The sequence below is a fragment of the Choloepus didactylus genome, chromosome 9, assembly GCF_015220235.1.
Source record: "Choloepus didactylus isolate mChoDid1 chromosome 9, mChoDid1.pri, whole genome shotgun sequence".
Classification (NCBI taxonomy): Eukaryota; Metazoa; Chordata; class Mammalia; order Pilosa; family Megalonychidae; genus Choloepus; species Choloepus didactylus.
Window position 1 is genome coordinate 110782840 of NC_051315.1, and position 12628 is coordinate 110795467.

At 53.5% G+C, this 12628-nt stretch overlaps 1 protein-coding gene across 8 annotated transcripts in view; it reads right to left on the minus strand.

Annotated features, from left to right (window-relative positions):
* Positions 1-12628, minus strand: part of TNS1 (tensin 1) — a 225854-nt gene that overhangs the window by 133589 nt on the left and 79637 nt on the right. Inside the window, exon 1 of one of the 8 annotated variants that reach the window (XM_037848564.1) lies at positions 5208-5427. The exons of 6 other annotated variants lie outside the window; for them this stretch is intronic. The gene's annotated coding sequence lies outside the window, so the exon portion shown is untranslated. Of the gene's footprint in view, positions 1-2354; positions 3896-5207; positions 5428-12628 lie in introns of those variants that run through there. One more of the 8 variants, XM_037848563.1, reaches the window with a different exon arrangement.

Here is a 12628-nt window from a genome sequence, read left to right on the forward strand (position 1 = left end):
ACTGAAGTTGCAGCAAGAGGAATGCAGGTTAGACTTCAGGGAGACCTAGAAGGGTACAAGACACAGGAATTTGCAGCACTTATTTGGGGATCCCCCTTTAAAATACAGATGCCACCCCTTTGGGTGTAGCCCATTGTAAGAGTATCCTGCCTGGAGATCAGGTTGAGTCCTTGCCAGGCCTGGGAGTCTCCAACCCAGTGATTCTCACCAAGGGATGGGATGGCATCCAACAAAGGGAGCTTGTGCTGGTTTATAATAACGCATCTTGTTTACAGTGGATGGCAACTTTCTCAGAGTCCTCCGTAAACACAGATCTGCAGCAGCTGCCTGGGCAGACAAGGTCTCAGAGCAATGGAGAGAGGGAGAGAGAAGAGCCTTCTCTGTGCTCTGGTGCTAGGATGCCACCACCTCCTCCACCCACTGGCCTCCGTTCTCCCCATCTCAGGAATGAACAACCACAGCCAGGGAGGAAAAGCTCAACAGCAACAACGCCAATAATAATAACAATAGCTAACATTCTCCCACCTTACAGGTGAGGAGACTGAGGCTTGGGGAGGTTCAGTTACTGCCAAAGCCACAGAGCTAGCAAACAGGGTTGTCACGAGCCCTGCAGTTTGGCTCCGGCACCACGTCCTCTGCCTTCCAGGGAACCCAGCCCTACAACCCTGTTTCCCGGTCTATAAGTCCCCACCAGGCCTCGTCTAAAACCCTCGGCAGGGAGCGGCCAGGGAGGCGGAGGGCACAGGCCAGCCCTCAAGGAGCCTGGGATCCAGCTAGAAGGCAGGTAAGCACACAGACGCTTGCAAGGATCAGGAAAGCTGAGCAGTCCCATATTCTTGGCTGGAGGAGGTCTGGGAAGTTTCCTGAAGGCATGGGATGAGGACTGGGACCCCCATCGTGGCAGAAGGGCAGGGATTCCACCCAGGCACTCCTGTGACCCCCTCACCCTCCCTCATCTTCCCAGACCCTGCCCTTCAGGGCCAGTCCCTCCTGCTTCCCACCCCCAGGCCGGAGCTACAGGCTTCCAGCCCTAAAAAGGCAGGGATTACAGAGCCCAGATTGGCCCTGGAGGAGGCAGTGCCCCGGACTGGCTCTGGCCCACCTACCAACCTCTCCTCACCGTGAGCTCCAACTCCAAGGAGACCAGACCAACCACCCGCCCCAGAGGGAAAGCAAGGCAGAACCACTAGGACGATGGCTAAGGCCACCAACCTGGACAGAGGTTGCCAGGACCCTACACCCTAAGAGTCTCTGGCTTCAGGGGCTGGGAAAGCGCTCCAGGCACTTTGAGAGAAAGAAGGAGAGAAGGAACGAGTGTGACCTTGCATAATGGAAGGGGCACCCAGGGAGGTGGGGCGCAGCCGGCCGGCAAGGCTGACAACCCTGCCCCCTGCCACGACTCTCGTTCCAGCTCGCTTGTGCCCACACCTCTGCACACCTAATAGCACCAGGGAAAGCTAAGAACCAGCCAGCCACAAAGCCAGAGGCAACTGGGGCGGGCGATGGGGACAAAGTGGAAGCCAGTTCTTTCCTCTCCCGCCCCCCACCCTAGCCTCTGAAAGCCATCCTCCCCTTCCCTGCAACCACACCCATTTCTGATTTGCTATTTTCAGAGTCTGAACCTGGAGGGCTTCCCTGTGTGTCTGCTCTGCCCACCACACCCCCTGACTGGGCCTCGGTTTCCCTTTCTGGGATCACAAAGACTCATGGCCCCCAAAACAAGCAAGTAGCACCCCCTCCGGCCCTGCCTGCTGGTAGACAACCGCACACTCAGCACCTCGCATTCCTTCCCACACTCCCCTCCCTCCCTCACTGGGTCTCTCAGGAACAAGAGGGAAAAGTGTCCGCAGTAAGCAGGCTCCTCTGGTCTCTTGCTTGAGATAAGGGACTGAAGTTAGACACTGGAAAGGACTTCCCTTCAGAGGATAACCAAATCCCTTTTGGCCAGGATTACATGGGGCTTACGTGGATTGGAGGCAGGGAGCTGACTGGAATGGCCTCAGATTCCTTCACTATCTCCTCTAAGGAGAAAAGGGGTCAAGGGGCAGCTGCAGAGAAGGGGCTGCAGGGGGCCAGGGGCTGGACCTGCAATGGGAAGGATGGAACCCAGGGTGGGCCCGAGCCCACCTTGACGCACTCGGCCAGGGTTTGGTTTCCAGAAACCGTTTTAACCCCGCCCCCACCCTGCCCTCTCACTGACCACCAAGGGAAACGGGTTTGGAGAAGCGAGTGAGTGGGAGGAGGTGAAGTGGCCTGAGAGGCCCTTGAGAACAAAGAACGTGCTTGGCTTGTACCCCTCATGGCTAGTTACACAAACCACTTCAGGAAACCCTGACAACCCAGTTTTACTTTACCAATGTGGAAACTGAGGCTCAGAGGAGACCAGCTCTGGGTTTTTCTGCATCTCAGGTCTTGGCACTGCTCCTCTGCATGCAATCTCCAGGCAGGCTGGGGTGGGTGCATGGGGGGAGGCCAAACTGGGCAGGGGCTGGAGAGGCCCACCATACCCCTTGACTGGCACCAGTTAGCCCCTCCGTCCTGGGTATGGGCTCTAACCGCACAGGGGTGCAGGGGGAGAGGCCCGTGCTGATGCTTTCCGCTTCATTCCGCACCCTGTCATGCAGCCCACAGGCCCTCTGCAGCTGTCCCAGGGTTAACCAACTGAGCAGGGCTCAGAGTGGGACAAGAGGAATCGGAAGGGACTCAGAACCTTCTCAGGAAGCAGCTGGGGACAGACCTCGTGGGCAGGTTGAGCAATGGGCACAGGGGCGGGGAGCACGGGTGGAAGGGCCAAGAGTCAGCGCTAGGCAGGCAAGAAGGCTCTCTGTTCCCCAAACACTGGGGCGGGAAGAGGACACTGCGAGTCCTCCATTTGTGCCCACGCCCCAGGCCAGAGGCCACAGCCTTCCCTGCTCCCCCATTCCAGTGTCAGAGAACTCCCCGACTCCAAGAATCCCAGGACCTCAGCATCCCAAGAGACCTTAAAGGTCGGCTCTTCTAACCACATCCCAGTTCAGGAATCCTTCCAAGCTGTTGTCCAGCCTCTGTCTGAACTCCCTCCAGAACAAGAGGCTCACTACCTTACAAGGCAGCCCATTCTCAGGCAGACCAGGTTGAGTTGTTGGAAAGCCCTTCTTTAAACTGAGCCAAGCTCCCCACCACTGGGGTCCCACTTCCTTCAACCAAACCAAAATCCATTCTGACACTTGCCACCTCGGTGAAAGCAGGACACTAAGGGTTCCCAAACTCCAAGGCTTCAGCCACAGTCTATCCGAGTGACGACAAGATGGTCACAAAACAGGGACCCCTTCCCTGAACTCACCCACACTGCACCTCCAGTCCCACCCCAACCAGCTGCCAGCTTCTCTATGTTTGCAATTCTTGGACACAGCTGCTCCTGTGGGAAATTCTGAATTGGGGTTTTAAGAGAGGTGAATTATGAAGAAGTATGGGATGAGGGGAATGGGAAGGGAGCTGGAAGGGTTCAAGGCCAGGCGTTTGGAAGCAGAGATTCCCAGATTACCTCCTCCACCTCCCAAGAATTCTCAGTCCCAATAAAAAGTCCCGGCTCCCCAGCTTCTAGAGGTTCTCATAGACTGGGCTGAGACCCTCCCCAGCCCCAGCCCCTGCTCTCTGGCTCCTGCCTTCTGTGGGCAGGAGAGTCCAGGCCATCTCCGGGCTGGGATCCCTGATGCTGATTCCACTAGGGCACTCTCACACAACTCTGAGCCCAGTTTGTCCCTCCCTTCCCACATCCCCTGGCCCAGAGATGCCAGGGCAGAAGGCGGCTCATCTGTAGCAAGTTCTGAGGTCCTGCAGGAGAGCTGGGGTCAGGAAGACAGGAGGAGAGCCAACTGGCAGGGGTAGGAGCAACTGAAGGCCAAGTCTGAACCACAGTAGTCCCCACCCCACCCAGAAGGGGCTCCCCCTACACTCTCCCCAACCCGCCTGGCTCTGCTGGACCACACGGAAGGGGCAGCTGGGACAGTGAGACAGTCACTAAAGATGCAGGAACCCTAGCTTCCAGTTACCCCTTCTAACCCCACTCCACAATTGACTATCCTGACCACCCCAAATCAGTTCCTCCCCCACCCAGTCCCCACCCTATCCCCTTCCCGCCATTCCACCGCCCAGCTGGGGAACACAGCAGGTTCCTCTCCATCACCCCCTTGGCCACCGCCTCCAAGTTTCCTCTTCTAGGGCAGTGGCCAGCCTAAAAACATCTGGGCAGCAGTCCTGGCCCCAGTCCTGAACTGGGGGGACAGACCCTGAGCTTAGCTTCCATGGATCCTCCAGCTTGGCAAGGGGTGGTGGGCAGGGGAGCAGAGGGTCTGAGGAGGAGATGAGAGTCGAGGAGAGAGGAAGAAGACGGGGGTGGAAGGCAGCTGCCTGTGTCTGTTCATTAACCACCTAGATTAGCCATTTCTGCCCAGAGGGGTGAGGAAGGAGCAGAGCTGGTAGGGGGCAGGGAGGGAGGCCGGGGACACTCATGCCAGCCCGTGCCCATGGGCAAGGGCACAGGCACCCAAGCTAGGGGGAAAGGGAGAAAGTGCTTTTAACTCTAACCTTCCCAGGCCTGCCAGCCCCTCCCTCGCAGCCTTGGTCAGCCCACTGGGAGTTGAGGGCTGGGAGCAAGCAGCAGAGCCCATAAGAGGCATCAAGGAACTAGGGTAGGAGAGCCCCAAAGAAGAGAAGATGCCTGGAGAGCTGCCCCAGTGGGTGGCAGGGAAAGAAATGAAGAGAAAAACACAAACACCCCTCTTGTGGCCCTGCCCTTACTCAGCCCCAGCCAGCGATGGACTGTCAGGTAGCAGAAGAGAGCCCCCTTCCTTGCCCCCTTCCTTAGTTAGTGTATGTCCCTCCCCACTCCTGGCTGCTGGCTTCGGTCCCAAGCAGCCACCAACACCAGCAACTTCCCCAGCAAACAAAACTCCTTCTGACTGGTCTCTCTCTCACACAGCTGGGACAACCGCACCCCAGACATCCCTGCGGAGAACCACAGATGCCTCGGAGGGCAGGGGACTGACAGGTTGGCTGCTGGAGGGTCCTGTGAGCCCAGAGACTTGTGACCAGACCAGAAGGGGCTGGCCTCACCTTCCCCTAATTTACACCCAGATCAGTGGTCCTGACAGCATCAGTGCCAGCAGCCCAGCAGGCTGGCAGGCTCCATCATCCCTGCACTCACACACGCGCACACACACACTCACCTTTCCGGCAGAGGAGCCCCTGGGTGGGGTGGGTGTCTGGGCCAAAGGGCTCGGCGGGGCAGGGGAGGTGGACAGTGGCGGGGCAGCAGCTGTGGCTGGCAAGAAGCTGGTTGTCAAGAGGAAGGCGGTGAGTGAGCCTTGTGTCCGGGTGGGGAGTGGGGCGCGGGGAGCAGAGCTGGTCCCAGGGCTACAGCTGGGAGCAACTGAGCGGGAGGGCGCTGCTCTCCCGGCTCGCTCCCTGGCGGGCGGGCAGGCAAGCGGCGCACCGCCTCCTTCCCGGAGCCAGCCAGCAGCCAACCTCCGCCGCCACCGCCTCCTTTAACCCCTGCGGCGGCGCTCCATCAGCCACACACACGCCCAGCTCGGCCAGCCTCCCAGGCAGGGCGCAGACACCTGGGCAGGGAAGTGCCAGAAAGTTTGACCTCCCCGCACCCTTCCTTCAGCCGCTGGCCCAGAAGCTTCCCAGGAGACCCACAAGGAGGGGCCAGAGGGTTTAGGGGGCAGGGTTGGGGAAAGGGGTCGAGACGCCTAGAGGCTAAGGACCCCATAGAGAAGTCACAGCTGCAGAGAAATGGCCAGAGGGCTGCTGGATGGGAAAGGATGCTTGGTAAGAAAATGATAATAATAACAACAACAACTATAACAACTCCCAACTTTTGTGGAACACTCTGCTTTATGCTGTTTCCAACTCATTTCAAGACAGAAGGAATCTCACCTCCAAACCTCAGTTTTTTCCTTCATCTGTCAAATGGGGGATAACAATCCCTGCTTTTTTCTCTCAGCTGAGTTAGGACATTTGTGATTGTATATTGCAAAGTGATGTGAACTGAAGTCTAGTAAATGACATGCATGCTTCAAGTCTCTTTGAAATGCAACAACAAATAAGATAGCGGGATGGAGAGAAGCAAAGATATGTGATTAAGCAAATATGCCAAAGTGTTAACTGTAGAATCCAGGATGTTTACCATAACATCCTTTCAATTTTTCTAGATGTTTGAAATTTTCCATAATAAAAATATTGGGGGAAAAGTGAATTGAAAAATTTGGAGGACCATATAAATGATCAAACTGAAGAAGCAGGATTATTTTGAAGGGAAGGGGAAAAGTCATATTAGTTGCACCTATTGTATGTCAGGTACGAAATACCTATTATCTCTCACTTAATCTTCTAATCATCCTTGTTATTACAGCTGAAGAAAGCAACCTCAGAGAGATAAGGTGATTTGCCAAATTCCACACAGGATGATGTGGAGGTGGAGCTTAGACTCAGAGCCCAGCTCCCAACCACTCCCGTCATCCAGAGGCTGAATATCCCTTCCATTCTCCATCCATGCGACCGTGTGGGTGAGATCTTGTATCCCAATGTCCCCTGCTATACGATGAGGTTTGATCCCAGAGTCTTTGAGGACCCTTCCAGTTCTAACATTCACAAATTTCATTAATTCAGCCAAACCCTTCCGCAGGCCTCAGCTTTCCAATGAGGAAAGGGACAGTGGAGGGACAGGTTCTTTTTTTTTTCTTTTTGAATAATTCAATTTTATTGAGATATATTCACATACCATACAGTCATACAAAGATTACAATCAGTTGTTCACAGTACCATTATATAGTTGTGTGTCCATCACCAAAATTAATTTTTAAACATTTTCATTACTACACACACAAAAGTAATAAGAATAAAAATTAAAGTGAAAAAGAACAATTAAAGTAAAAAAGAACACTGGGTGTGTTTTTTGTTTTGTTTTGTTTTGTTTTTTGCCCTCGTTTTTCTACTCATCCATCCATACACTGGACAAAGGGGAATGCGATCCACATGGCTTTCCCAATCACACTGTCACCCCTCATAAGCTACATTATTATACAATCGTCTTCAAGATTCAAGGGTTCTGGGTTGTAATTTGATAGTTTCAGGTATTTACTGCTAGCTATTCCAAGTCATTAGAACCTAAAAAGGGTTATCTATATTGTGCATAAGAGTGCCCACCAGAGTGACCTCTTGGCTCCTTTTGGAATCTCTCAGCCACTGAAACTTATTTCATTTCATTTCACAACCCCCTTTTGGTCAAAAAGATGTTCTCCATCCCATGATGCCGGGTCCAGATTCCTCCCCGGGAGTCACATTCCATGTTGCCAGGGGGATTTACACCCCTGGGTGTCAGATCCCACGTAGTGTGGGAGGGCAGTGATTTCACCTGCCAAGTTGGCTTAGCTGGAGAGAGAGGGCCACAGCTGAGCAACAAAGAGGCATTCAAGAAGAGACACTTAGGCACAATTATAAGCAGGCCTAGCCTCTTCTTTGTAGTAACAGTCTTCCCAAGGGCAAGAGGGACAGGTTCTTTTAACCAGTAATCCATCTATTCATCCATCATCCATCATCTATTCATCTATCTCACTGTCATCTATTTATTCATCCATGTTTATTGAGAATCTACTAGGTCTGACTTTGTGCTAGGCACTGGACAAGGTAGGAAAAGGATGAATTCATCTTTGTTCAATCACTGGAGACAGAAATGCATCCAACCAACTGTGTTGCAAGGTACAATATGAGCAGAAGCCATGGATGCCCAGCAGAGGGGACAGTGCCTACCATGGGGATGGGAAAGGTTTTGGAGGCTCTGGGACCAGAGCCACAGGGAGATAGATGGTCAGCACTTTGGAGAGCTGCCTCTCTCCCCATCAGTGACAGGGAAACCCTAGGCGGAGGGGGGCAGTGCCGTCACAGGACTCTAACACGGGGGAGGGGAGAGATGAGGCATCAGTTGCTCACCCCTGCATCCAAGGCAAAGTGACAGACCTCACCCCCTCCCAGGTGGAAAGAAGGAGAGTCTGAGTTCCCACAGTCCCAAATCCCAGCATCTCAAAACCCAGCAGCCTTGCCAGTAGCCTCAATCTGAGAGAGTGTGGATACTGCCCAGAGATAGGAAAGACTGCCCAGAGATGGCCTCAACCCAGAGTGTCCTCAAGACCGGTGGATTATATGAGAAAACCCTGTCCCATCTCCCCAGCTCCATTCCCAGCCCCAAACCCAGTCTCTCCACTCACTGGCCCCAAATCTGGGGCACTGGTGACTCCTAAGAGCCTTATCCTGACTAACCACCACCCCACCTCACCCCGAAGCCCCTGCAGACTAAGGGTCCCACAGCAGCTTGGACTGACCCGGGGCAGGAGAGGGAAGTTCGAGGATTCTGTGTCCATTTCAGCTCTCTAGTCTGCTCTGGAGGTGGGGTTATAAAATTAGAACACTCCCCCCTCCCCAGGTCACCAGACCGGTAGGAAGCACCTTCCTCCCCATCTCCTCCCTCCAACGCACACCCACCATCATCCTCATTGACATGGAATAGTCCCTGGCTCCGCTACCTACCATATCCAGTCCCGGCTCCGCAGCAGGACATTCGCGGCACTCGGTGACCCGGCCCGTCTCTCGAGGCTCCTCTCCCTCCATTCCTCCACACTCCCATGCTCTAGCACCAACTTTGACTTCCATACCTTTTGTCAGCACACTTCCTCTCCTGCCTATCAGCATTCAGGGCTCAGTTCAAAGGGCACCTCTTCCATGGACCCTTCCCAACCTCACCAAGCGGGAGGCGCTGTCCCCTCTGCTGGGCATCCATGCTTCTGCTCATATTATAATGCCTCGAAGTACAGTTGGTTGGGTGCCCTTCTGTCTCTCCAGTGGTTGAACAAAGATTAATTCATCCTTTTCCTACTTTGTCCAATGCCTAGCACAAAATCAACACCTAGCAGATTCTCAATAAATATAATGAATAAATGACAGTGAGATAGATGAATGGATGATGGATGAACTGATGGATGATTGGTTAAAAGAATAAAAGGGCATTTTTCAAATGTTTAATTCTGCACAAGACTGTACCAAAATACTCGCATGCAGACTTCTGTCTCCAAGGCTATATATTCACAGCCTGGGGACAACAGATTGGCCCAATACACAGATGTGGATGTCCCAGGAGGCTTCCCACCGACACCCAGGTTTTTGGCAGATCCAGGGGGGCTCTGAGAGACCCCTTCCTCCAGCTGTTCTCAAAGAGCCTTTGGAGGTGGCACTTTCCATCCCCCGCCCCAACATCACCCCCTCTTTTCCTGCCTGCCAGCTCCAGCACCTGGATGTGGAACCAAAACTCGGCAAGTCTCTGGAAACCACACAGAGAGGAAGTGAAGGATCTAGAGGATTTCAAAGAAAAGAGCAGTCTTCCTTATTTCCAAGAGCTATCCCACAGCCCATCATCCACCCCCAGTTTTCCCCAGCATCAGTCCCACTATTACTCATTCACACACACACACACACACACACAGAGGGAGAACTGCTTTCTGAAGAAGGTTGCTCTGCCACCTTCCTCTCCTCTCCCCACCCTCCTCCAAATCTGCCTCTCCTCCTCCTCCTAGCCAGGGTTTCCCATCTCGCATCCCCCAATCCCCTCCCCACATCCTTAAGCCAACCCTTGTCCCTTCCCTCCCCCTCCCTCCCATTCCCTTGTGCTGGGTTGCACATCTGGTTCCAGTTGTGGCTGGTCCGCTCAGGGGTAGGCCTGGGGATTTCTCATAAAACTGAATAATACCAGTGGTGGAGCCTGGTGGAGCTGGGGGAAGGGAGGGCAGGAGGCTGAAGGGCTGGGGGAGGGAGAGAAGACGATGGCAAGGAGGTGAGGAGAGACAGAACCAAGAAAGGAGAAGCCTGTGCCTGGCATCTAATAAGCATTCAATGGATGCTTGTTAAATGAAGACAGAAGCTGGAGAAGCAGATGGCAGGAAGGCCAGGAGGAGACACCCTGAGACAAAGAGGGGTCAGAAACAGAGACCCAGAAGGAGGAAGGAGATGGCTGGGAGTGGTGGGATAGCACCCTGGAGCACAGAGTCAGTGAGGCAGTAGGGAAACAGGAATTGTGAGTGTTGGGGCCAGGAGCCAAGTTAGGCCCTTCCATTGGAAGAGGAGGGGACATGACAGAAAGGGGGACAAAGGGACCCAGAGAAGTAGAGAAGGGCAAGGATGAAGCCAGGAGAAGATGGCCAAGGCCCAGGAGGGCTCAGTCCAGGTGTCCCTGGCCCCTCAGCCCCAGCTATTTCCCCTCAATAGCCTGTGACGATGTTGCCATGGGCCCCTCAGTGCTGGAGGTGAGGTGGGCAGGAGCAGGGGAGGGTAAGCTCAAGCTGCCCCTCGTCTGTTCCTTCATTTCACCCTAATCAATGTTTAAGAGCCTACCCTGTGGCAAACCATTCCCATGCAGCCCCCTCCCCTTTAAAACCTGGAGAGTGGATGTGATTCTTTTCCCAGTCTCAGAGATGGGCTCAGAGCAGTTAAGTAATTCACTCCAAATCATAGAGCAGCTGATGAAAGAGGCAGAATTTGAATCCAGGTCCTCCAAGTCAAGTCTTGTGCTTTTTGTCACCAAATGACACAGATCGGAATTCCGGGTCCGGCACTCCCTCTGGAGGGTATAACGTCACATGATCCCCAATCTCTAGAATCTGGGGCTGGGGCCGGGATGGGGGGTGCAGGGGAGAGGATTGGTCTCCAGGGGAGTTGCTGGAGCTATCCCCTCTCGCACCCTTGGCCCCCACTTTCTTCAGTCCCATCATAGAGAGGACAGAGCCACATGCTCAGACCCCAAGAGGAGGGGCTGCTTGGAGGTCCTGGCAGAGGGCCTGTTCTGGCCTCAGAATCCTGCTGGGCCCAACACAGCTAGGGCCTGGGGTTCGCCCTAGGCATTCGTCAGTGCCTGTACATTTGGGCAGCTTCTTTCCCCTCAGACCACACCCACTGCAGCTACATGTGAATTTGAACTGTCCCCGAGGATGCTTCCATCTCAAGGTCACTCCTGGTGTCTCCCTCACTAGGGACCCCCCAGAGCTGACCCCAGAAGCCACACCCCACCCCACCCCCACTGCCTGCAGAGCATCTCTCTCCGTCCCTTCCCCACTGGTGCTGGCTCCACAGTCCAGTCTCTGGTGGCTTCCTCTACCATTTGTCATCCTTAAAACTCAGGCCAGACTGAGACAGGAGCAAGGCACCCCTCCTCACCAGCCCTCCCCTATTTGCATCTCATTTGCATGCATTCCCGGCATCTCCCAACGTGCAGGTCCTTTGCCACACACTCCCCCAGGGAGAGAGAAGTGCCAAGCCTTCCACTTTCCAGCTTCCTACTCAGGTGTGTCTGGCACTGCGAGGGCAGAGGATTGGAAGGGCTGGGGAAGGACCGGGGAAACGGCCTGCCAAGAGCTTGTCCCCAAAATACAGGCTGGCAGCCCCTCCTTCCTCTGACCTGACAGTTCCCAGCCAGGACAGGTGCTTGGATCTGGCACCAAGAGCCTCAGATTGGGAGTCAGGGCTGCAGGTTCCAGCCCCACTCAGCTGCCAATGCCCTCTGTGACCAAGTGAATCTCGGCCCTCTTGGCTTCAGTCTCCTCATCTGATGACTTCTAAGGTCCCTGGAGATTCCTGGGAGCACGTTTCTAGGCACGTGTTGGTCCTTGGCAGAAAGTCACTGCTGGTGCCAGTTCACTGCACACGAATCCCTCATCTCCCATGAGAAGGCAATTTTAAAGCTGGAAGGAACCTTGGGATTTAGCTGCCTCCAGGGAAGGCTTCCCTTTGAGCCTACCCCCAAGATGGTGACCCGGCTTCAGCCTGAATCCTTCCAGGGAGCTCATGACCCCTCCCTCACATGACCACATTCACCGTTCTAATCCCATCCCTATCAGGTTCCTAGACTAGACCACCAGGGGAATCCCCCAGACCTAGATTATCTGGATTTCAGAAAAGTGTTGGCAGGATTTGTGATGAAATTCTTGGAGACAAGATAGAAAGCTAAGTGGATTCCAAGCCAGCAAGCAAAGGGGTGTTGATTAATAGATCAATGTCAGCTTCCTGACTTGCCAAAGGGGTCCGTCCTCTGCCCTGGCTTGTTCCACACACTTATCAGTAACTTAGGGGAAGACTTAGAAGGAAGACTTACCAAGTACAGAGTGCAGGGGGAAGCAGAAGGAAGAGCTAAGATGCTGAAAGGAATCAAATGCAAAACTGACTTTTTTAATGGGCCAGAATTAGTAAGGGAACATTTCTTTTGAGGTAAAATAAAGTCCTGAACTAGGGTTCAAAAGTCATCAAAAACCCAGACTAAAGGCTCATGCAGAGAAAGGTCTAGGATTTAAAGAAAATGAAAATACACTTCAGCTGACAGAAGAATACGACTGTCACATGTACTTTTTTTTAACTTTATTTATCAAAAAATTAAAACAAACAAAAAAAGAACACAACATTCAAACAAAACAAAGCAAAGGATTAAGAAAAACTAGTAACCTAAAATAAACATGCACTTTTGATTGCATTAATAGAGGTATAGAATATGGATCAAAGGAGGTGGAGCACGTTTCTTTTTGAGCACGTTTCTTGGGCACCATCGAGAAAG